The 24,008-nt window shown below is 38.0% G+C and overlaps 1 protein-coding gene across 1 annotated transcript in view; it reads right to left on the bottom strand.

Moving 5' to 3' along the window:
• LOC129921762 (chemokine XC receptor 1-like) overlaps positions 1-23,774 on the bottom strand; it is a 36,493-nt gene extending 12,719 nt beyond the window's left edge. Inside the window, exons 1-5 of the mRNA XM_056004500.1 lie at positions 23,714-23,774; positions 21,687-21,783; positions 11,206-11,302; positions 10,106-10,202; positions 9,757-9,853 (exon numbers count right to left, since the gene is read on the bottom strand). The gene's annotated coding sequence lies outside the window, so the exon portion shown is untranslated. The remainder of the gene's footprint in view (positions 1-9,756; positions 9,854-10,105; positions 10,203-11,205; positions 11,303-21,686; positions 21,784-23,713) is intronic.
• Between the last annotated feature and the right edge of the window lie 234 nt (positions 23,775-24,008).

Here is a 24,008-nt window from a genome sequence, read left to right as displayed (position 1 = left end):
CCGAGTGAGATAAAAAAAACAAAAGCTCACCCAGGGAGACCTGCTAGAAGGCCTGGTTCGCTACTCGTTCTTTGCCTGTCCAGATCCACCTCTGGATGTTTCCACCGGAGGGCCACGCTGAGGCGACGGGTAGCTGGAGATCCTCCGGGGTAGTATAGCCTGAGATTGTTACAAAGTAGTTCAATATCGGTAGTACACACTTTAGTTTTGATTGAAATATTGTTGACACAGCAGTGCTGTTTATTTACACAAATGGCCAGTCCTCCTCCTGTTGTTTTGCCACTATCTGTTGTTCTGTCTGATATGTACAAAAGAAACGCATTGAAGTCTACTGAAGCGTCGGGAATAATTTCATTTAGCCATGTTTCAGTGAGATAGATTAGCCAGCTTTCATGGAATTGGTAGAAATGTCTGCAGCAACAATCAAGTTCGTCCATTTTTTTATTTAGTGATCTAACATTCCCAATGACAATATAAGACAGGTAGTCCTTTGCCCTGTTATCCTGCTTTTGACTCGAACTCCTCCTCTACGGCCTCGTTTGTTTCGCTTTGTCTGTGTGTTGATGGGCTCATGGCGGTTTGTTATGTATCGGCAGTTTGTTTTCAAGATTGCGGGTGTGTACATAGATTCATTAATGATCATATTATTTATGCTATCCACTGAAACACTGGTTTTTAACATGCACACTAATAAAATAGTCCATAGAATTAGAAACACTTTTATTCCATGAAACACAATATGAAAGGAATAATAGAAAACAAATGCTGATTATGTCACAATGTAATGGTCGTCTGCCGATCGGCGCCCCGGAAGTTTGTTCTTCTTAAACATGAGCCGGCATTTACTATCATGTCTCTACTTCCTTCCACCTATTTTTCCACGCTTGTGTGGAGCAGTGTCTAGTGCGCGCCATGTATCTCAGTTCGGGAATAGAGTTAGAACACTGCAGTAGAAGGCAGTAGGTAACAATAAACTAGGTATTTATTTACAATACACTAAACAGGCATGGACTTCATCCATCAAGTCCCGGAATGTCCTATCTCAAGTGACACCAGTCCTTTCCTACCTAACTATCAATACAGACTACGACACACTTCCCAGTGCCGCCTCAGGTCCTCAATGCAGTTTTTAGCACACAGGAAGTTCTCTCGAGTCAAGACAGCCCAGACCTCAATAAACTGCAGCCGGATCCCTACCCCCCCCCCTATTTAAAAAAGGAGAAAAATCTGACCCAGGAAACTACAGACCAGTATCACTTACCAGCATCACATGTAAAATCCTAGAACACATAATATGTAGCAACATCATAAACCACTTAGACAAACATAATGTCCTCACACCATACCAACATGGCTTTAGGAAATATAGAAACACAACTAATAGGACTAATTGATGATTTTTCAAAAGGTTTAGATAATAGTGAACAAATAGATGCTATCCTACTAGATTTTTCTAAGGCTTTTGACAAAGTTCCCCACCATAGTTTGCTTAAAAAATTAAAATATTTCGGCATTAATGGTCCACTGCATCAGTGGATTAAAGATTTTCTGATAGGAAGAGAACAAACTGTAATAATAAATGGCTCTAAATCAACACCGATAACAGTAAACTCAGGTGTACCTCAAGGAACAGTCTTGGGTCCACTACTATTTTTAATTTACATAAATGATTTACCAAATTGCATTAGTTCAGGAACAAAAGTCAGATTATTTGCAGACGATTGCATAATATATAGAACAATAAAAACAACACAAGACACAGATATTTTACAAAGAGAATGAGATGAATTACAGAAATGGGAATCAAATTGGAGCATGTCTTTCCACCCAGAAAAATGTCAGTTGTTAAGAGTAACAAAAAAACTAAAACAAATTAATTCCACTTATCTTATTCATGGCAAACCAGTAACACAGACTAAAAACGCAAAATACCTAGGTGTTATAATAAATGAAAAACTATCATGGAATCCACATATTGATGAAACTACAAAAAAAATCAAACAAAGCATTTGGGTTTATTAAACGAAATTTCTATAACTTAATAAGAACATAAAACTAAAATGTTATTTAACCTTGGTTAGGCCAATAATAGAATATGCATCCTCCGTTTGGGACCCCTCAACTCAAGAAAACATTAAGAAACTGGAACAGACACAAAATAGAGCAGTGAGATTCATAACAAACGAATATTCACATTTGGCTAGAGTAACACCTTTAGTAAAATCACTAAATTTAGAAAGCCTTCAGGACAGAAGGCTCAAAAGTAAAGTAGCAATCATACATAAAACACTGAACCATAATCTTCAAATACAAAAACAAAATTTAATAAAATACTCTGAAAGACACAAAGATAAAGGCACATTCCTCGTCCCATATGCTAGGACAAATTTGTACAAATACTCCTTCTTCCCTAGTGCTATTAGAGCATGGAATGGGTTGCCTGAGCTAGCAAGGAAAACCAGTGACTTGGCAGAATTTAAGTCATTGGTTAATATGCATGACTAAATGCATGACGCGTAGGACGTAACCATCTTCTTTTTTGAAGTAACGTCTGTATTATCTATATTATAAAGTAGAATGTGAGGGGTATGTATGTATGTATGTATGTATGTTACTTATAGACATCAAAACCGCTTGACCAATCTTGATAAAACTAGGCAGGAATGTTCCTTGGGTACCAACTTAGACCGTAGTGTATGTATTGTAGCCCTAAAACAAACTTAAGACCCTCAAAAAAAAATAAAGGTTTCCGACTCTATTACAGCTATAGTATTTTATGGATCTAGGCCATGTCTACAATGTTGACATGAGAAAAGATAGAAAGGATTTAGACCTAGATCTAATTTTAAGAAATACACTTTGCGCAGATAGTTTTTTACTTTGACACATGAAAAGACAAAAGAAGATCCATTGATTTCATTATATAATAAAATTAACCTTCAATTTTGTGTTTCAAAAGCATTTTTTACATTAATTAGTTCCTTATATCTGTGATTACAGATTTCCTGACGAACATTCTTTCATTAGACAATTCAGTAATGAATCGCGTACTACATATTAATTCGTTTAATTGTTTACTTTATAATCCCATCCCTAGATCTAAAACTCTAATTCAACTCTAAGATGATAAAACTTCTCTTCGCACAGATAGTTTTATACTTTAACACATAAACATATTAATTAAAGTCCATTCATTTCATATTTTGATCAAATAAACATTCAAATTTGGTTTTCTAAAGCTACATTCGTTTACGAAAGCTGCGAAGCCGAGTTAAAGGCCTAGATCTATATTCATTCATGAATCGCGTACTAAAAATTATTTCGTTTTATTGTTACTTTATAATCCCATCCCTAGATCTAAAACTCTAATTAAACACTAAGATGATAAAACTTCTCTTCGCACAGATAGTCTTATACTTTAACACATAAACATATTAATTAAAGTCCATTCATTTCATATTTTGATCAAATAAACATTCAAATTTGGTTTTCTAAAGCTACATTCGTTTACGAAAGCTGCGAAGCCGAGTTGAGATAGGCCTAGATCTATATTCATTCATGACTCGCGTACTAAAAATTATTTCGTTTAATTGTTCACTTTATAATCCCATTTATTTAACAAAGCTATCGCTCTTTTCGTTTTTAATAGATAAGAATGTATCGACTTCGGGTAAACCATTTTCGCAAAACTAATTTTATTTTCGTAGCGAAAGAGAAATAACGTGAAAGGATCATTAGCTACGTTTAACATACATCTAAATCCAATCCACTAGATTATTCAAAAGCAAATGTTTTAATTAAAAAAAAAATGGATTTAAGCCTATTAGCTATTTTTACATTGACACATTCGCTTTACTTATTACATTATTATTTCGTTTAATTGTTTACAAAACACTCTCAGTGACTATATCGACAGTAATGCGCAAATAAAGACCCGCGGGTCGCGGGTAACATATGTCTAGTATAAGATAAGATAAGGATCTATTACCATCTTCTTCCTGTCTAAATATGTCTTGTACTACTAGTGTTTAGTAGTGCTCAGATGCGCACCATCAGTGTGGCTCGGGAGCAGAGTTACAACATTGCCTCCTTCTTTGCCCTCGCATGCAAACTAAAGCTTTTCGATTATTTAGATATTCCTTTATCCAGTTGTACATTCTGTGGGATATGTGATGGTGGATTAGCTTGAGTAAGAGCCCTTGTTCCCAGACTTTGTCTTTTTCTAATTCGACCCACACAATCGTTGTTGATTTCTTTGCTTGAAAACCATCTTCTATTTCTTGTGTGATGAAGGCGATTTGATTTTCAGTTTATCTTCCTTTTCTAAAGCCAGCCTGGGCTTCAGTCAGTAGGTTATTTGACTCAAGGTTCAGAATGAGTCTGCTATTTACCAATCTTTCCATAAATTTGCAAGTACAGCTAGTGAGGCTAATGGGACGGTAGCTATCCAGTTTAATTCTAGGTTTGCCATGCTTTAGCATAGAGATCATAATGGCTTTTTCCCCAGATGTTTGGGATTCTGCCTGATTTCCAGCTAGCATTTAAATATTTGTAGCAGTTTTCTTTTGGCTTGAGAACCCAAGTAAAGAAGCATGTCATTAGAAATTTTATCTGAGCCCGGGGCTTGTTGTGGTTTGAGGACTTTTAGGGCTTCATATTTCATCCTTCATTTTAAGGTTTGTGGTCATTCCCAAGGAGTAAGCTGATTTGTTTTCTTTATTTTTTTTCTTAGATTTCCGAGTTTACATCTTTATTTCTACTTTCATTGATTTGTATTTTCCTACGCTTTGGAAATACTTTATAAATTCATTAGCTGCTTCTTGGCCTTTCAGGGGTTTGTTGTCATTTTCTTTAACTATAGAAGTTGTTTTGTTTTCTACCTGGTTGAGACCATGGGCGTAGCCAGGGGGGGGGGTTGGGGTTCGACCCCCCCTTCCCAAAAAAAAAAGGAGGGGGGGGGACGGCTTACCTCAGCACAATCGAGAGGGTTTTAGGTTAAAAACCCTCTACCAGGGGGTTTTTAGTTTAAAAACCCCTACCAGGGGGTTTTGAGATTTAAAAAAACCCTATCAGGGGGTTTCGAGATACAAATCCCTCTACTAGGTTGTTTTGAGTTTAAAACCCACTACCAGGGGCTTTGAGTTTAAAACCCCCTACAGGGGGTTTTGAGTTTTAAACCCCCTACCAGAGGTTTTTGCAGTTAAATCCACCTCTTCTATAAAACAAAACAAAAAAATGCAAACAACAATCCCCAAATTCCAAGATCACAGTTAAGGAAGATTTTGATTTTAAAACCCCCTCCAAAATTTACGATAAACCCCCTCTTCAATATAAAAAAAGCAAATTACACACTCAAAATTCTACGAGCGTAGCCAAAGGTTTTTTTTTAGTTTAATTTCCCCCCCCCCCTCCAGTTGGGGTTTGAAGCTAAAAAGTACCTATTCAATATTTAAAAAAAAGGAAATTACACACTATAAAATTTATAAGTGTAGCCAAAGGGGTTTTGAGTTTAAAACCCCCTGCCAGCGGGGTTTGAAGCTGAAAACTACCTCTTCAATATTAAAAAAAAAGCAAATTACGCACTCAAAATGCTATGAGCGTAGCCAAAGGGGGTTTTGAGTTTAAATCCCCCTCCTCCAGATGGCTTTTTCTTTAAAGTTTAAAACCCCTCCAGATGGTTTTGAGTTTAAAATTCCCCAACATAGCGTTTAGAGTTGAAAACCTCTCTCTTCAATATTATTTTAAAGCAAACTTCAGTCACCAAATTCTATGATCGTAACTAAATGGGGTTTTAAATTAAAACCACTCAACAGATGATTTTGACGAAAAAACTTTCCTTTTCGATATAAAATCTAAAACGAATTACAGGCATGTAATTCCAAGAGCGTAGTCAAGAAAGGTTACACATTTCTACCAGTGGCTTGGGCTCCATTAATAAAGTGTGAATAGTCTTCTGCCGAAATTGAAAAGCACTAAATGTGGCTCAACAAAGATGGCTAAGACAGATTTTAGGAGTCAGTCATAGAGATCGGGTCTAAATAAAAGAAATCATATGCCGAACTGGGAGTCGAACCATTAGTAAGATTGTGACAGAGCGTCGCATGAGGTTTTGCGGGACATGTTCTCCGACAAAATGAATTACGCAAAATAAGAGTTGCGGAAACAGCTTGCCGGAAAATGCGCCGAACTGCGCGAGAGGGTCTAAGTCAGTAAGAATAGCACATTACGTTTTAGAAATAAAACTTTTTAATAGCAAGATAATGCACTGTAGATACCTCAGAATATGCATTTTGTTGGCTTTCAATACCAGAAATAGTGCTCGGCGGCGGGGCTTCGCCCCGCGCTCCCCACCCCCATACCCCCTTGCTAGCAAGGGCGGGGAGTCTACAAGTTTTCCACTAATTCCAGGAAGAATCTATTCTAGGGCACAATAAACGTCTTCCGAAAGGGTCAGAATGTAATAAAGATTAATTATGTACACACACACACACACATATATATATATATATATATATATATAAACATTTCCGCGGCCGGGGGGGGGGGGTAAAAAAATCCTGGCTACGCCCATGGTTGAGACCACCAGAGGTTGTGGTGTCTCTATCTACATTTAGTTCTGTTTTTTTCATACCAACTTTTTCTCATAGCGGATAGGTCATTTTTCCTGAAAACTGCTTTTAGATTTACGTTATTTTCTATACAAGGGTTATTTTCTACTGTGGTTCTGGCTTCAATAGTGGCCTTTTGAATTGTTGTAGGTCATCAAACCAGTTAGCAATATCATCTTTTCTAGCTCTTCTAGGAATAGATTCCTTAGCTGCTATATATTAATATTAATATTAACCTGATTTGATTTGCAGTTTATTGAAGTGTTATATAGGTCTGTGAGCTTTGTGACTAGGTTCCAGTTGGCTTTTTACATCTGGGGGTAGTAGAGTTATCTTATATTTTGAAGGAGGTGTCAATACTGATCAATATGGGACTGTGGCCATTTGTGGATAGCTGATATGCAACATCTCTTGTGCACTTTTTTGATATGTTGTCAATTGCAAAGACTAGATCTGGAGTGGTTAATGTTAACCAGGCTCTTGAGAAAAAGGTTGGTTTATCCTCAGGTTTCTTAAACAAGATAAATCTGTTTTCTGCTTGCCATTCTTCGATTTCTTTTCCCCTGGCATTGAGGACTGGGTATTTCCCAGCTCTGAGAGTGACTATTCATATCCCCTAAGACAAGACATTCTTCTTGGTCAGGTATTTGTATGTGGTCAATCTCTATTTTCTTGTCTAGTGGCTAAGTAGCAGTTAAATAGATTAATCTGGGAGAATCAGCTTTGTGCCCATTATTTCTTATTCTGAGGAGTTGGGCAGATTTATATTTGTGGTAGGGATTTCATTTTTATAAAGGTGAGAATCCCCCTTTGGGTCTGTTTTCTCTATCTTGTCTAATGCAGGTGTAGCCTCTAATGGAGAAACGTAGATTACTGTTCAAAAGAGTTTCTTGGCTGCAAGCTACATTGTTTTCTTTCTCATGCAGAAACATTTTTAGCGCTTCTTTTATCTCTTGGATGCCATCTACGTTCCATTGTAAGATTTTTAGACTTTTTGTCATGGAGTGTTGGCCAGTAGTTTTTAATTTCTTGTCTCTGCTCCTGGCTCCACTGGTAGAGATAGAAAAACCACCAGCTCGCTTGTGTGGGCTCCTTCGAGTCCGAGAGCCCGATTCTCTACCTGCGCGTCGGAATTCCACAGGCAGGACGCCACATCTATTAGAATCGTTACTGAACTCCAACATAGATGAGGTTGCGTGTCAATGTGTTATGCGCCAGGAGGCCCATTGACTCCGACTTAAGCCTGCTATTATTTTGGGTGTGCTCCAATAGCTTCAAACATCCAAGATCTGCAAGGCAGCAAGTGTTTATTTTCGGAAATTTCTCTCCTACATGAACTGCTATCCCTAGCAAACGAGCTTCATCTAATTGGGTCTAGAGCTAGAGTGCCATATAATCGCTTTTTGCAATCATTTCACTTAATTTCTGATATGTTTTTAGTAAATATTCTAACCACTGGAATATTTCACCTCATCCTCCATAACTACAAATAAGATGGTCCGCGGCTATTTATTTCGTATTCTTAGCAACCCATAAAAACTCGTGTTTCTGTGTTTGAGTAGGTGCATAAATATTAACCACAGTGTATGTTTTTTTTAATAGCTTGATCTAATTATTAGTATCCTTTCACTATTGTCCTGATATGAGTGCATGAATAAAACCTATTGAATGTTTGTAAAAGTCTGTCCTTCGTGACTTTTACCTAAACTAAAATAACCCCCTCGGAGGTCCATAATAAAGATTGCTTTTTTGGCCTTGTACTCTAAGTGTGTATTGTCTCCTGCAAAAGAATAAAATCTGGCTTGTATTTTTTAGTGAGAAGTTCTATGTATTATTATTATTTATTATTATTTATAGCTTTTATATAGCGCTACTTTCATGCTTATAGCATGCTCAGAGCGCTTTGGTTCAATCTCATTTGTGGACCGGTGGGGGGGGGGGGAGGGGGTATCTAGGAGTTGGTTTGCCGTGCTGCCTTTAGGTGTCATTAAACACAACTCTGCCCGAGTCGGGTGTCGAACCTCGAGCCCCCTTCTAGGTAGCCAAGCCAAGCTAAGTTAGCCGCACTTAGCCTCTTAGCCCTGTTATATTAAGTGTCATGAGTTAAATGCCTGTCGTGTAATTTGGTTGTGTGTTTATTATTCTATTGTATGTATATTAATTTTTGTCTTGAATATTCGTGTTTTTTTTTTGCGTTTGAATGTGTGTTAGGGTCCTCCCCCTCATCTATGACGCTAACGTTGTAAGGAAGTTTGGAAAGTTCAAATCGAGCTTAAATTGTTCTTCCTCTTTTTTCTCCTTTCCTATCTGCGGATACTTTTTCAGATCCTCTTAAGAGGAAGAGAGAGAGAGAGAGAGAGAGAGAGAGAGAGAGTGGGCCCTCTTTCTTGTTATTTTGGTTGGTGCTGAACTAGATCCTCCAGATATTTTAAGTTTTTTACTTTGCTTAGAGATTTATTTTCAGGACTGTTGGGTGTGGGAAGGGGGGAAGGCCACCTTGACTAGATAACGTACCATAGTTTTTTTCATCATTTGTTGCTTTCAACAATCGTGAATTCATCTTTTTTTAGTAATCGATCAATCTTGAATTGCTTTTTCTCTCCCTCCACTTTAAGGGCCATATCATGGAAGATTTTCCCTCCTACTTCATTGCCACCTTCTGTAGGGTTTTGGTCACATCTAGGGTTGGCACTGTATGGACACTGGTTTGACCAGTGCTGATCCTGCGTTGTAGGTCATCGGATCATCCTCGTATTTTAACTAAATATAGTGGGAGAGCGTGTATGTTTATGGATTATTTACCCAAGCCGCCTATTTATCTAATTTGCCAAGCTTAATATGTTCTTCAAGTTGCGAAGGCTAGAAAGACTTCTTCTATTTTTGTTTTGTGTATAGTTCGTCTTACAAGGTAAAGATCTTAAATTTCTTCTCAGATCCGAATGATTTCCCTAGTATACCTGTTTTCACTCCGGCATTTAAGGGTCAAAAGTATATTTAGGTGGCATTTATGATGCGCTTGTGGCCAACAAAATAAAATATTTTCTCTATATTGTAATTTATAGTGTAAATTATATGAATACGAATTGTTAGAAGAACAGAACTAATCTACAGAATTAAAAAAAAACTCTCAAAAATTAATAATACTTACGACTTCGACTCTTGTTTAATGCACTTGAAACGAAACCCGCCTCTTTTCAAATGGAGCTGACAAAAACACCCCTCACAAGGAACACACAATTATTTTTCTAGAGTGGATAAGAACAAAAGTAATATAATATTAAAAAGAAACATGGTCAAATTAATCGTTTAAAATTGGATGAGATATTTTTGTGCTATTTAGAAATAAATATCGTATTTATGATGCGCTTGTGGCCAACAAAATAAAATATTTTCTCTATATTGTAATTTATAGTGTAAATTATATGAATACGAATTGTTAGAAGAACAGAACTAATCTACATAATTAAAAAAAACTCTCAAAAATTAATAATACTTACGACTTCGACTCTTGTTTAATGCACTTGAAACGAAACCCGCCTCTTTTTAAATGGAGCTGACAAAAACACCCCTTACAAGGAACACACAATTATTTTTCTAGAGTGGATAAGAACAAAAGTAATATAATATTAAAAAGAAACATGGTCAAATTAATCGTTTAAAATTGGATGAGATATTTTTGTGCTATTTAGAAATAAATTTCGTACAGTCTTATAAAATTTTTATTTTAGATTTCCACGAAATTAAATAAAATGTCAAGGACGCTAAATTTAGCGTTTTTATTATCTTGTAAAGAAAAAAAAATGTTTTGTGTATAGTTCGTCTTACAAGGTAAAGACCTTAAATTTCTTCTCAGATCCGAATGATTTCCCTAGTATACCTGTTTTCACTCAGGCGGATGTATAAACCAAGGACAAGACAAAAGAGTTCTCGAAGCGAACAAAGTAATTTATCTCCACGACTTAAATGATATGGACAATTAAATTTGATGTGTTAAAGGTGTGTCTCTAGATAAATGTCTAAATCTATAAACAAAGAAATAAGACTAATACATTTTTTTTGAGATTTCCACAAAAAGTCGAAAACGTTAAATTAAACTTAACTATTTTTAAGAAAATAATAATGTAGCAGTTATTTTTACATTATCTCGATGTGTAACAATCTTCAATTCAAAGCAAGGGCCTATGATAAAAGTGTGTAATTTGTTTAATAAAGTTCTTGGCATTTGCGATAAATCATTTCTTCAAGTTAAATAATAGGAAAAATAAATGTTGATGTTTAGAAGATGCGTTTCTAGATAAAGGCTACATGTAAAGTTTAAATCTATAAATCAGGAATTAAAAAATCTCGTTTATCAACTAAATAAAATTGCAAATAATAGGTTACATTTAAACTTTTCCACGGGCACAAAAAAAATTCCATGGACATTTAAGGGTCAAAAGTATATTTAGGTGGCATTTATGATGCGCTTGTGGCAAACAAAATAAAATATTTTCTTTATATTGTAATTTATAGTGTAAATTATATGAATACGAATTGTTAGAAGAACAGAACTAATCTACATAATTAAAAAAAACTCTCAAAAATTAATAATACTTACGACTTCGACTCTTGTTTAATGCACTTGAAACGAAACCCGCCTCTTTTCAAATGGAGCTGACAAAAACACCCCTCACAAGGAACACACAATTATTTTTCTAGAGTGGATAAGAAGAAAAGTAATATAATATTAAAAAGAAACATGGTCAAATTAATCGTTTAAAATTGGATGAGATATTTTTGTGCTATTTAGAAATAAATATCGAACAGTCTTATAATTTTGTTATTTTAGATTTCCACGAAATTAAATAAAATGTCAAGGACGCTAAATTTAGCGTTTTTATTATCTTGTAAAGAAAAAAAATAATTTGAACTGTTATTGTTACAATCTCTCAATGTGTAGCAATTTACATTTTAAATATCTTTTATTACCATGTCTTCTAAATTTTTGCAAAATAACACTTATCTTAGGAACAAAAAGTCCAACTAATTATTATAGTGAAGTAAGCGCTTATGAAAAATGTGTTTTGGTTGAAAATTTGTTTTTAAAACGTCTCCATGATATAAAAAATATAAAAAAAATATTTTGGTGTGTATTTGGCGCTTTTCCATATAAAGACTTGTATACTTTTAGATTTCGAAATAAATTAATTTAAAAAAAAGCAGCCTAGTGTATATTTATTTCTAAATTGCGAATTATTGTGTTGCTTTTAAACTGTTCAACGGGCGAAACATAAACAATCATGAAAATGCAAAGATCAAAAAGTAATATTTTGAGATAGTTACCAAGCACTTGTATCAAACAAAATAATATAATTATTATATATTACAATTTAGAGTTAAAGATTGATGAAATGTTAGAAGAACTAGACTACAGACAATACAAAAAAAAATCCACAATACAAAAAGTTGTATGTATATGTTCAGAGATGGATTTAGTCGAGTGTGGGGGTCTGGACGAATGCTACATGCAGTGCCTTGAGCCGTTAGGGAAGTCTACATATATATCGTAGCAAGTCTCGCTAACGGGACAGTCCGCCTGTTACGCTGAAGGACTTGTTTTTTTTGGTTACAAAAAATACTACTGAATATAAGTACTGTCCTATTGGCTTTTAACTACAAAAACACAAAGTTTTTTGCAACTTAACTTCTGGAACTAATACGTCCACAAAATGATATTGTTACGAATGAACAGTGACAGGTAGAGGTCACTATGTGTGACCCCGGCGAGATGACACAGCACCGAGTGTTATCTGGAATCTATGCATGTAAACAAAGACAGGATGGGACGTGCCTCACGTGTTGTTCCAGAGGACGAACAGATTTACGAAGGGGGGCATTGTGACAAATGAACAGTGACAGTAAGAGGTCACTACGTGTGACCTCGGCGAGATGACACTGCAGCAGGCATCCTCTGGAATCGACATGTATAAACAACAACAGGATGTGATGTTTCCTCCCATGTTGTTCCAGAGGGTACTAGCAGTGTTTTTGCAACAATAGACAAGCGATTAGGGACTCTTTATAAACCAGAGAGTTCATGTGAAAAGAGTCAGTACAGTCGTCGATACTGTTCTCTACTGTGCGAGACAGTAGAAGAGAGTGGACTTGAGCCGTTACAGTCGATACAGTCGATGTAAGACGTATACGCTACATGTTACAGTGACGAATTGTTATAGTTATAATTCAATAAAGTTATATAAAGCTGAAAGTTGAGTCGTCAAGTTCTTTGCAGTGTTTCTTTTATTTGTGTGCCTAGTACATTTAGCCAGAAAATCAGAAATACGTAACAATTGGTGTCAGAAGTGGGATGTTTTCTGGCTGAAATGTCTTCGAGGAAACTACTTAACCAGCTGTTGGTCAAAGAATTAAGGCAAGAACTTCGTGAGAGAGGTCTGCAGCTCAATGGTAACAAAGAAACACTAACAGAACGCCTAAGACAGGCCCTTATTGAGGAAGATCAAGATCCAGATGAATACATATTTGAATTAAACCCAGATATGACAGAGATCCTGAGTAACATGCAGGGCCAGATGGACTTAATGAAGGAGAGCCTCAAGAAAATAAACGCCATGAATGAAAAAGTAAATGAACAGATGAGCTCTATGAACGAGAAGATTGACCAGAGAGTCAACACTGTGGAAAAAGAAATGGAAGAGATAAGGACTCATGTCCAAGAACAACTGAGTAAGGAACGGGGTACTAGAACAAAAACATTAGTGCCCGAAATCTCTGGGAAGATAAAGCCACCTGTGTTTGATGGATCCATCTCATGGACTGTTTACAAAAGACAGTTTGAGGCAGCGGCCAAGGTTAATAACTGGAACACTGAAGAAGAGAAAGCGACTGCTCTGGTGTTAGCTTTAAGAGGGAAGGCAGCAGAACTGCTTCAGTCAATAACAAATCAACAAGATTACGCTGCCATTGTTAAGGCTATGGAGCTCCGTTACGGAGACGAACATTTACAAGAAGTTTATAGAGTTCAGTTGAAAACCCGACAACAACGCTCCGGTGAAACCTTGCAAGAGCTAGAGGCGGACATAGAACGTCTTGCTCATTTGGCATATCCAACAGCAGCACAAGACTTTCTGGACGTCATTATCACTGATGCATTCATTGATGCTATTCGAGATCCAGAACTGAAGAAGGCAATAAGAATCAGTGGTAAGCGCAAATCCAGCGAAGCTCTGGTCTACGCCCTCTCCTATGAAGCCGCCAAAGACGCCTCTAAGAATATCCATCATGGGCGTATGCTGGAAGTCCAAGAAGAAGATCTTACACAACTTCTCAGAAGGGTAACTGAAGTGCTAGAAGAACGCAGACCAAATAAGAAGCAAGAAGGACAGAATAGAACCAGTGTACGTTGTTGGAATTGTGGAGAACCTGGCCATCTACAAAGGAACTGCACGAGAAGATTTCCCCGACAAACAGAGTATCAGCACAGACCGGAGACAGATGCAAGGTCAGGTGCTCATGTCTACCAGAGAAACTAACTTTCGCCGGTTTTATGGGGCAAAAATCGGCGATCAAGAACATGACAGCCCCTGCAACTATAATTCCAGTCGCTGTGTTAGGGAAGAATAAAAGTCTGTACATCAATGGTAGAATTGGATCTCGAAATTACCGTTTTCTTCTAGATACTGGTGCCTCACGTTCAGTCATTCGGCCAGACATTGTCAAAAAGAACGAAATCAAGAGAGTGAACTCTTACTCCTTGAAGACGGCCAGTGGAGAGATGATGCCTATACATGGACTGACAAATATAAACTTTGAGCTCGGGCATCAGTCATTTATACATGAATTTCTGATCGCTAACATTACGGATGACTGTATTATTGGGCTCGATTTTATGCAGAAATGTGAATTCTCTCTGAACATCGGAGGTGGTACTTTGAAATGTGGTGATGTTTAGATTCCCTTGCTCGGGGATGAAGATGAAGAGAATGGTCAAATAAGAAGAATCCTTTTAACAGAAGATACAAGTTTGCCAGCTCAGTCTGAAGCAATTATCTGGGGAAAGTTAGAGCATGGTCAAACTGTAACGATGACGGCGATAGTGGAAGGCATTGAAAATGACAACAGCGGAATGGCAGTAGGAAAAACATTGGTCCTTGTCGGAAAAGATCAAAAGGTGCCCGTCAGAATCATGAACCTCGGCCTACAGGAGAGACATCTAGAGAAAGACAGCCCCATCGCAATATGTAATACTCTTGACCTGATCAGAAACTGTAATAATGATATCACGATCGTTAATTCCACCAAACCTTTCAATCCACAAATTACCAAGCTCCTGACAGAAATGAAAGTGAATTTATCAGATGAGCAGTACAGCAAAGCGGAACAGTTGATCATTGAGTTTGAAGATATTCTGCCATCTGATGAAACAGACTGCGGACGGACAAATATGGTACAACATCGAATAGACACTGGAAACACCAGACCGATTCGACAGCCACCACGTCGCTTGCCGCTAGCAAAGCAACAAGAAGCTATGGACATGATAGAGGGCATGACGCAGCAGGGAATCATTGAGCCCTCAAATAGTCCTTGGTGTTCGCCTATTGTCTTAGTAAAGAAGAAGGATGGATCTATGCGATTTTGTGTAGATTACAGAGCTCTGAATGAAGTCACACATAAAGATAGTTATCCACCTCCTAGAATCGACGATACTTTGGACACGCTTGCAGGGTCCCAGGTATTTTCTACTCTCGACCTAAAGAGTGGGTATTGGCAAGTTGAAATGCATCCCAATGATAGAGAGAAAACCGCCTTCTCTGCTGGCAATGGCCTCTGGCAATTTACTGTGATGCCATTCGGTCTCTGCAACGCACCAGCCACCTTTGAACGATTGATGGAGAGGGTTTTACGAGGACTTCATTGGACTACATGCCTTGTTTACCTTGATGACATTATTGTCATTGGAAAAACGTTTGAAGAGCACCTTGCAAATCTGAAGGAAGTATTTCAACGGATAAGAAGTGCGGGAATGAGACTCAGCCCAAAGAAGTGTTCCTTATTCAGGAAAAACGTTAAGTACCTTGGTCACATTGTGTCAAATGACGGAGTCAGCACTGACCCTGACAAAGTTGAGGCAGTGAAACGATGGCCTACGCCAAGTAATATCCATGAGCTGAGAAGTTTCTTGGGACTCTGTACATACTACCGACGTTTCGTGCCAAATTTCTCAAACATCTGTAAGGTCCTTCATCAACTGACAGAGCAAAAGAGGCCATTTATTTGGACATCTGAATGTCAAGAAGCTTTCGAGAGGCTGAAAAACACACTATCCTCATCACCAGTATTGGCCTACCCCATTCCAGGGAAGACATTCATACTCGACACAGATGCAAGCAACACTGGAATAGGCGCAGTCTTGTCCCAAAAGGTGGATGAAACTGAACGAGTCATCGCATACTTCAGTCGAAGCCTATCGAGAGCTGAAAGGAACTACTGTGTGACGAGACGTGAATTGCTGGCTGCTGTGGATGCAATAAAACATTTCCACAAGTACCTATACGGGCAGAAATTTATCTTAAGGTCAGATCACGCAGCTCTGCAATGGTTGCTTTCGTTTAAGAGCCCTGAAGGTCAGGTGGCAAGGTGGATCGAACGTCTTCAAACCTATGAATTTGAAACTAAGCACCGAAAAGGGCAAATTCACCAAAATGCTGATGCACTGTCTCGACGACCCTGCAAAGCAGAATGTAAGCACTGCAAGAGGGCTGAAGAAAAGGAGGTATCTGTCAACTGTCTTCGGCTCGGAGTAGATGTTTCCGGACCCTGGTGTGATAAAAGGATTCGAGAGGACCGAATGCAAAGAAGATCTGGCTCCCATTCTTCTATGGAAAGAAGATGGACAACGGCCAGATTGGAAAGACGTCTCTGAGAAGGGGGTAGCCACCAAGGCGTACTGGGCTCAGTGGGACTCGCTGACGTTGGTCAATGGTGTCATCAAAAGAGTTTGGGAATCTGCTGATGGAACATCCAATCGCCTTCAGCTGATGTTACCGAAGGTGAGAGTTGCTGAAGTACTGAAAGAGATGCATAATGGCGCTAGCGGATCTCATCTTGGTGACAATAAGACTCTGGAAAAGGTTCGTCAGCGGTTCTACTGGTTCAGATATAGAGAGGATGTAGAGGAATGGTGTCGAAGGTGCAACATTTGTGCGGCAGCAAAAGGCCCTCGACGCAAAACTAGGGGTCTTTTGCAACAGTATAATGTTGGTGTTCCATTCGAGAGGATCGCAATAGATGTAGCAGGCCCATTTCCTGAAACCAAGAAAGGAAACAAATACATCTTGGTAGTCATGGACTATTTCAGCAAATGGCCAGAAGCTTATGCCATACCAAATCAAGAAGCTATCACAGTGGCCGAAACACTCGTGGATAACTGGATCAGTCGCTTTGGTGTACCTAATGAGTTGCACTCTGACCAGGGCAGGAACTTCGAGTCCAAAGTTTTCCAGGAGATGTGCAAGACACTTGGCATCGAAAAGACTCACACGACAGCTCTCCATCCGCAATCTGATGGGATGGTGGAGCGATTCAACAGAACCCTAGAACAACATCTGTCTAAGGTTACTGATGACCGACAAGACGACTGGGACACCCATATCCCCATGTTCCTCATGTCATACAGAGGATCCGTTCATAGCACCACAGGATATACCCCAGCGAAGATGTTATTTGGTCGTGAGCTTCGTCTACCATGTGACCTGTTATTTGGGATTCCGAGAGATACGCCAGTGTCTTCAACTGAATATGTCACCAATCTCCGAAGACGATTGGAGAATGCTCATGTATTGGCCCGCAGAAACATCAAGACCAACAGTGACCTGATGAAAACGAGGTATGACAAACGGGCCAATACGTCGGGGTTCCATGAGAATGATCTAGTGTGGCTCTATAACCCACAGAGACGAAAAGGCAGATCCCCGAAACTCCAAAGAGACTGGGAAGGTCCATACCGTGTCGTAAAAAGAATAAACGACGTGGTCTACCGGATACAGAAAAGTCCACGGTCCAAGCTGAAGGTTGTCCACGTTGACCGACTCCATCAGTACCGTGGTGAAATAGAATCTGTTCGGAACGAACAGATCTAAGAAGGGGGCAGTGTTACGAATGAACAGTGACAGGTAGAGGTCACTATGTGTGACCCCGGCGAGATGACACAGCACCGAGTGTTATCTGGAATCTATGCATGTAAACAAAGACAGGATGGGACGTGCCTCACGTGTTGTTCCAGAGGACGAACAGATTTACGAAGGGGGGCATTGTGACAAATGAACAGTGACAGTAAGAGGTCACTACGTGTGACCTCGGCGAGATGACACTGCAGCAGGCATCCTCTGGAATCGACATGTATAAACAACAACAGGATGTGATGTTTCCTCCCATGTTGTTCCAGAGGGTACTAGCAGTGTTTTTGCAACAATAGACAAGCGATTAGGGACTCTTTATAAACCAGAGAGTTCATGTGAAAAGAGTCAGTACAGTCGTCGATACTGTTCTCTACTGTGCGAGACAGTAGAAGAGAGTGGACTTGAGCCGTTACAGTCGATACAGTCGATGTAAGACGTATACGCTACATGTTACAGTGACGAATTGTTATAGTTATAATTCAATAAAGTTATATAAAGCTGAAAGTTGAGTCGTCAAGTTCTTTGCAGTGTTTCTTTTATTTGTGTGCCTAGTACATTTAGCCAGAAAATCAGAAATACGTAACAATATGTACAAGATATCTACCCTTTGTGGCGATCATCAAGCGTGCAGTGAAGGATGACGGGAAAATATGATATCAGGTCTCGTTATGAATATTACATCCGAGGAACTGGTTGTGAGTCTAGGCATTATTACTTCGCCGAAGATGTTCTTGCTGCATGATGGGGTCAATCATCTCATTTAAGCCTAAAAACTGACCTTTGTCTGGTGCATAAAGTTTCTCTGTTTTCCACGAAATGTGACGTTTTTGTAAGGGTGCTAAACGATCGCTAGAATTCTAGCTAAGACTGCGCGCCAAAAGAGTTTTTCTTTTCTTATGTGTTCTTGCATCTAGTTATCTATTGCGCTTCTCAAAGCTTAATCCAACGATGCTGACAATATTTATAAATATGGATGGGTGCATGGCCGTGTGGTATGCGCGCTGGGATGTTGTTTGGTCGTCTCGATCGTCCCGGGTTCATTCCTTGCCCGCTGCCAACCCCCGTGGTCCTGGGGCAGATTTGGACAAGAAACATTATCTTCAACTCTGAAGGAACTTCCAAAACATTTAAAACATTTTACAAACATTTGACGTGATTTATAGATAAGTCGAGATGCTGAATTTTATTACTAATATGTTTCCAGTCGCAGGAGCTTTCGTTTGCTAACTGGCCTTCAGTAGCTATCGTGACATACTACTTACCACGAAAAGGCAATACTGTCTTTTGTCTGTGGTATAAAAACAAAGTGTACGATAGGAGCTACAATGGGTTATTGAATTTTCCAGATCCGACTATTTTATGAACAAAATAAATCCGTGTTTGTTTTTCGGACACTGAAAAACGGGTTTTCACACGGCCACTCGATGTTTATGCACAGTAGCCTACTGTGGAAAAATTAATACGTCATCGACAGTTTTTCTGTATGCTGATTGGCCGAAATAACTATACAAGTTAGGCCACAGTACCAAACATGGAATCTTCACATACTCTCATCCATTATTTTCTATAGCGGACTAAAGTAACAGTATATTTACTGTATATGTTTTAATTATTTTAATACTGTAATGCGACCTAGCAGTGCTGCATGAGTCTTTATTTACACAATAAAAAATGATGATTTATTTCTTCCGGCTACGTGTTTTTTTAAAGATGAATTGCCAAACAGTGATAGAAGTTAGAAAGTACAGTTGATAAAATTGCTGTCATTACTAAAACTAAACGGTACCTAGCATGGGCGTAGACAGCATTTATTTCGGGGATAGGGGTGGATTGGGGGATTATTTATCTCCCCTGCGCGCTTGGTAGAAGGTGGTAGCTTCCCAAAATCCTGCGTACTGAGTGTGTAGAATGTCGCTTAGCATCCCATAAAAACTCGTGTTTCTGTGTTTGAGCAAATGCATAAATATTATCTAAAGTGTATGTGTGTTTTTTTATAGCTTAATCTAATTATAAGCATCCTTCCACTATTGTCCTGATATGAGTGCATGAATGAAAACCTATTGGATGTTTGTAAAATGTCTGTCCTTCGTGACTTTTACCTAAAATAAAATAACCCTCTCGGAGGTCCATAATAAAGATTGCTTTTTTGGCCTTGTACTCTAAGTGTGTATTGTCTCCTGCAAAAGAATAAAATCTGGCTTGTATTTTCTAGTAAGATGTTCTATGTATGAGTGTTTATTGTTTAGCTTACTTATGTTAAGTGTCAAGTTTTTTATGCCTGCCATGAGTCGTGTAATTGGGTTGTGTGTTTATTATTCTATTGTATGTATATGAATTTTGTCTTTAAGAGTCGCTTTATTGTTTTTATGTTTAAATGTGTGTTAGAGTCTTCCCCCTCATATATGACGCTGACGCTAACAGGGAGTCTGGAAAAATCAGCTCGAGCTTGAATTGTTCTTCATTTTTCTTCTCCTTTCTTATCTGCGGATCCTCGTTTAATCCTCTTAAGAGGAAGAGAGAGAGAGAGAGAGGTCGGGATCTCTTTTTTTGTTATTTTGGTGGGTGCTGAACTAGATCCTCCAGATATTTAAAGTCTTTTTTTTTACTTTGATTAAAGATTTATATTCAGGATGTTGGGTGTGGGAGGGGAGAGGCCACTTTGACTAGCCCCCCTCACCTTTGTTTTTTTCCTCATTTGTTGCTTTCAACAATCGTGAAGTCATCTTTTTTTTAGCAATCGATCAATCTTGAATCGCTTTTCACTCCCTCCACTTTAAGGGCCATATCATGGAAAATTTTCCCTCCTACCTCATTTCCACCTTCTGTAGGGTTTTGGTCACATCTAGGGTTCACCCTATTAGGACACTGTTTTGACCTGTGCTACCAGCAAAGCCAGCACTGTTGTATGCGCCCAGAATTATCACAAGGACCTTGTAGGTCCTCGGATCATCCTCGTATTTTAACTGAATATAGTGGGAGAGCTTGGTATGTTTGCGGATTTTTACCCAAGCCGCCCGTTTATCTGAGTTGCCAAGCTTAATAGATTCTTCAAGCTGCGAATGCTCGAAAGACTTTTTCCATCTTTCCTTTGTGTATAGTTGTTGCTACACAGTCAAGGGTAGCCCTAATTTTTTCGTCTTAAAAGGTAAAGACCTTAAATTTCTTCTCAGTTCTGAATGATTTCCCTAGTATACCTGTTTTCACTCAGGCGGATGTTGAAACCAAGAACAAGACAAAACAAATTTATCTCCACGACTTAAATGATATGGACAATTAAATTTGATGTGTTAAAGGTGTGTCTCTAGATAAATGTCTAAATCTATACACAAAGAAATAAGACTAATACATTTTCTTTGGAGATGTCCACAAAAAGTCAAAAACGTTAAATTAAATTTAAATATTAAAAAAAAATAATGTAGCAGTTATTTTTACATTATCTCGATGTGTAGCAATCTTCAATTCAAAGCAAGGGCCTATGATAAAAGTGTGTAATTTGTTTAATAAAGTTCTTGGCATTGGAGATAATTCATTTCTTCCAGTTAAATAATAGGAAAAATAAAAGTTGATGTTTGGAAGGTACGTTTCTAGATAAAAGCTATATGTAAAGTTTAAATCTATAAATCAGTAATTAAAAAAGCTCGTTTATCAACTAAATAAAATTGGAAATAATAGGTTTTATTTAAATTTTTCCACGGGCACAAAAAAAATTCCATGGACATTTAAGGGTCAAAAGTAGGCCAATATATAGGTGGCATTTATGATGCGCTTGTGGCCAACAAAATAAAATATTTTCTCTATATTGTAATTTATAGTGTAAACTATATGAATACGAATTTTTAGAAGAACAGAACTAATCTACAGAATTAAATCAAAAATCAAATAAAAAATTAATAATACTTACGACTTCGACTCTTGTTTAATGCACTTGAAACGAAACCCGCCTCTTTTCAAATGGAGCTGACAAAAACACCCCTCACAAGGAACACACAATTATTTTTCTAGAGTGGATAAGAAGAAAAGTAATACAAATTAAAAAGAAACATGGTCAAATTAATCGTTTAAAATTGGATGAGATATTTTTTGTGCTATTTAGAAATAAATATCGTTGTCTTATAAATTTTTTATTTTAGATTTCCACAAAATTAAATAAAATGTCAAGGACGCTAAATTTAGCGTTTTTATTATCTTGTAAAGAAAAAAAATAATTTGAACTGTTATTGTTACAATGTCTCAATGTGTAGCAATTTACATTTTAAATATCTTTTATTACCGTGTTGTCACGGATGAATGTGTGTATGTATGTATAATCTATTTTTACAATCTGCGCAAATGACCGGAAGTGTTTTTTTGTTGTCAGAGGTTGATCAGACAGAGACCAGCGTGTGTGATATGCAGTAAAGCTGATTAAAGCTTATGTGTTTGATCTTGTGGTTTAATTGTTTTATTTCGTTAACTATAACTAAACCAGGGACACCCAGACGTATCGAGACCTAAGGTAGATTCTATCGAGTTATAATTATAAATATAATAGGAAAGCTGTGACATATTTGGGGGCTCGTCAAACCAGGGACCTCTCGCAAACCGCATTGCTTTGGGGCCTGTAAGGCGTTGTGAAAGTTTCAGAAATTGATGTGTTAACTCGGACGTAAACTGAGTCCATTGGTCACTTAGAATTTCTTCTGGGAATCCTAAGTGAGAGAAAATGTTGAACAATGAATCTAGAAGAAGCTATCAACATGTCGTCAAGCTCAGAGAGAAAGTGGTAACAACATGTGAACTTGCAAAGCAAGCATTAGAGTCACAGTTAGCACGACACAGAACCATTGTTAATAGAAATAAAACTCTAAGAAAACTTTAAGGAGGAAGCCTTGTGTATGTACTACTACCAAGGAAAGACAGTAAACTGATTGTTCAGTGGCAAGGACCTTTTGAAGTAGTCAAGAAAATAACTGCAGTAGATTACCAAATCAATATGAGAGGAAAACTGAAAACATTTCACATCAACATGTTAAGAGAGTTTGGTGGAAAGTCACAGGAAAGTAATGCTAACACTGATAAAGTAGTACGTTACAGCTGTGCGATAGTTAATGAACCAGAGAAAGACGAAAATGAATTGACTGGATCATTACTATCTGTATTAGCTTTAAAGCAATCAGAAACTTGCATAGATTGCAAAATTGAAGAGTCACTATCAGCAGAGCAAACAAAGCAAGTGAAAGAAGTACTGGCTAGATATGATAATATCTTGACGGATGTACCAGGGAGCACTGCAGTAAGTAAACACGACATCATACTCAAAGACTCTGAACCGGTAAAACAGAAACCTTATCCAGTACCTTTAGGGTATATGAAGGAAGTGGAAGAAGAGATTCAATTGATGTTGAAGTTAGATATTATATCACCAACAGAGTCACCATACACGGCACCTATTGTGGTAGTTACGAAAAAGTCAGGCGCAGTAAGAATATGTGTTGACTACAGGAAGCTTAACAAAGTTACTGTGCTTGATTCGGAACCATTATTCAATCCTAAAGACTTATTACCTCAAAATGCAGACGCAACATTTTTTTACAAAGCTAGACCTGACCCGTGGGTATTGTCAGATACTTTTGGTAGATTAAGCTAAACCACTTACAGCGTTTAGTAGTTCTTTTGGTTTATTCCAATTTAATGTCATGAGTTTCGGGCTTGTTAAAGCACCAGCAACGTTCAGCAGAATGATGAGAAAGGTGTTGTCTAATCTACCCCATGTACTGTGCTACCTAGACGACATCTGCATTCATGACATTAATTGGTCAGATCATCTACAACATCTAGAAATGGTTCTAGATACATTGAGGAGAAATGGTTTAACCGTGAGACCATCTAAAGTGGAGATTGGTTGCAAGAACATTTCCTTTCTAGGATATGTAATTGGAGGACACTCACCTGAACTGCGACAACGGATTATGGATCTTCGTCAGCCAACAACCAAGAGACAGGTCCGTAGTTTATTGGGACTCTGCAACTTCTATCGAAGGTTTATATCAGATTTTGCAGAGATGACTGAGCCACTCACAAACCTGACCAGAAAGGGAGCACCCAATGTGATCAGATGGTCACATGACTGTCAAGTATCGCTGCAGAAGATCAAGAAGGCATTTGCTGAGGAGCCGATCCTGCGTCTACCTGACTGTCAGAAGGAATTCATACTAGCTATTGATGCATCTGCTGTTGCTATCTG

This window comes from Biomphalaria glabrata, chromosome 11, assembly GCF_947242115.1.
Source record: "Biomphalaria glabrata chromosome 11, xgBioGlab47.1, whole genome shotgun sequence".
NCBI lineage: Eukaryota > Metazoa > Mollusca > Gastropoda > Planorbidae > Biomphalaria > Biomphalaria glabrata.
Note: the sequence above shows the minus strand (reverse complement) of the source record. Positions and strands in the feature narration are given on the sequence as shown.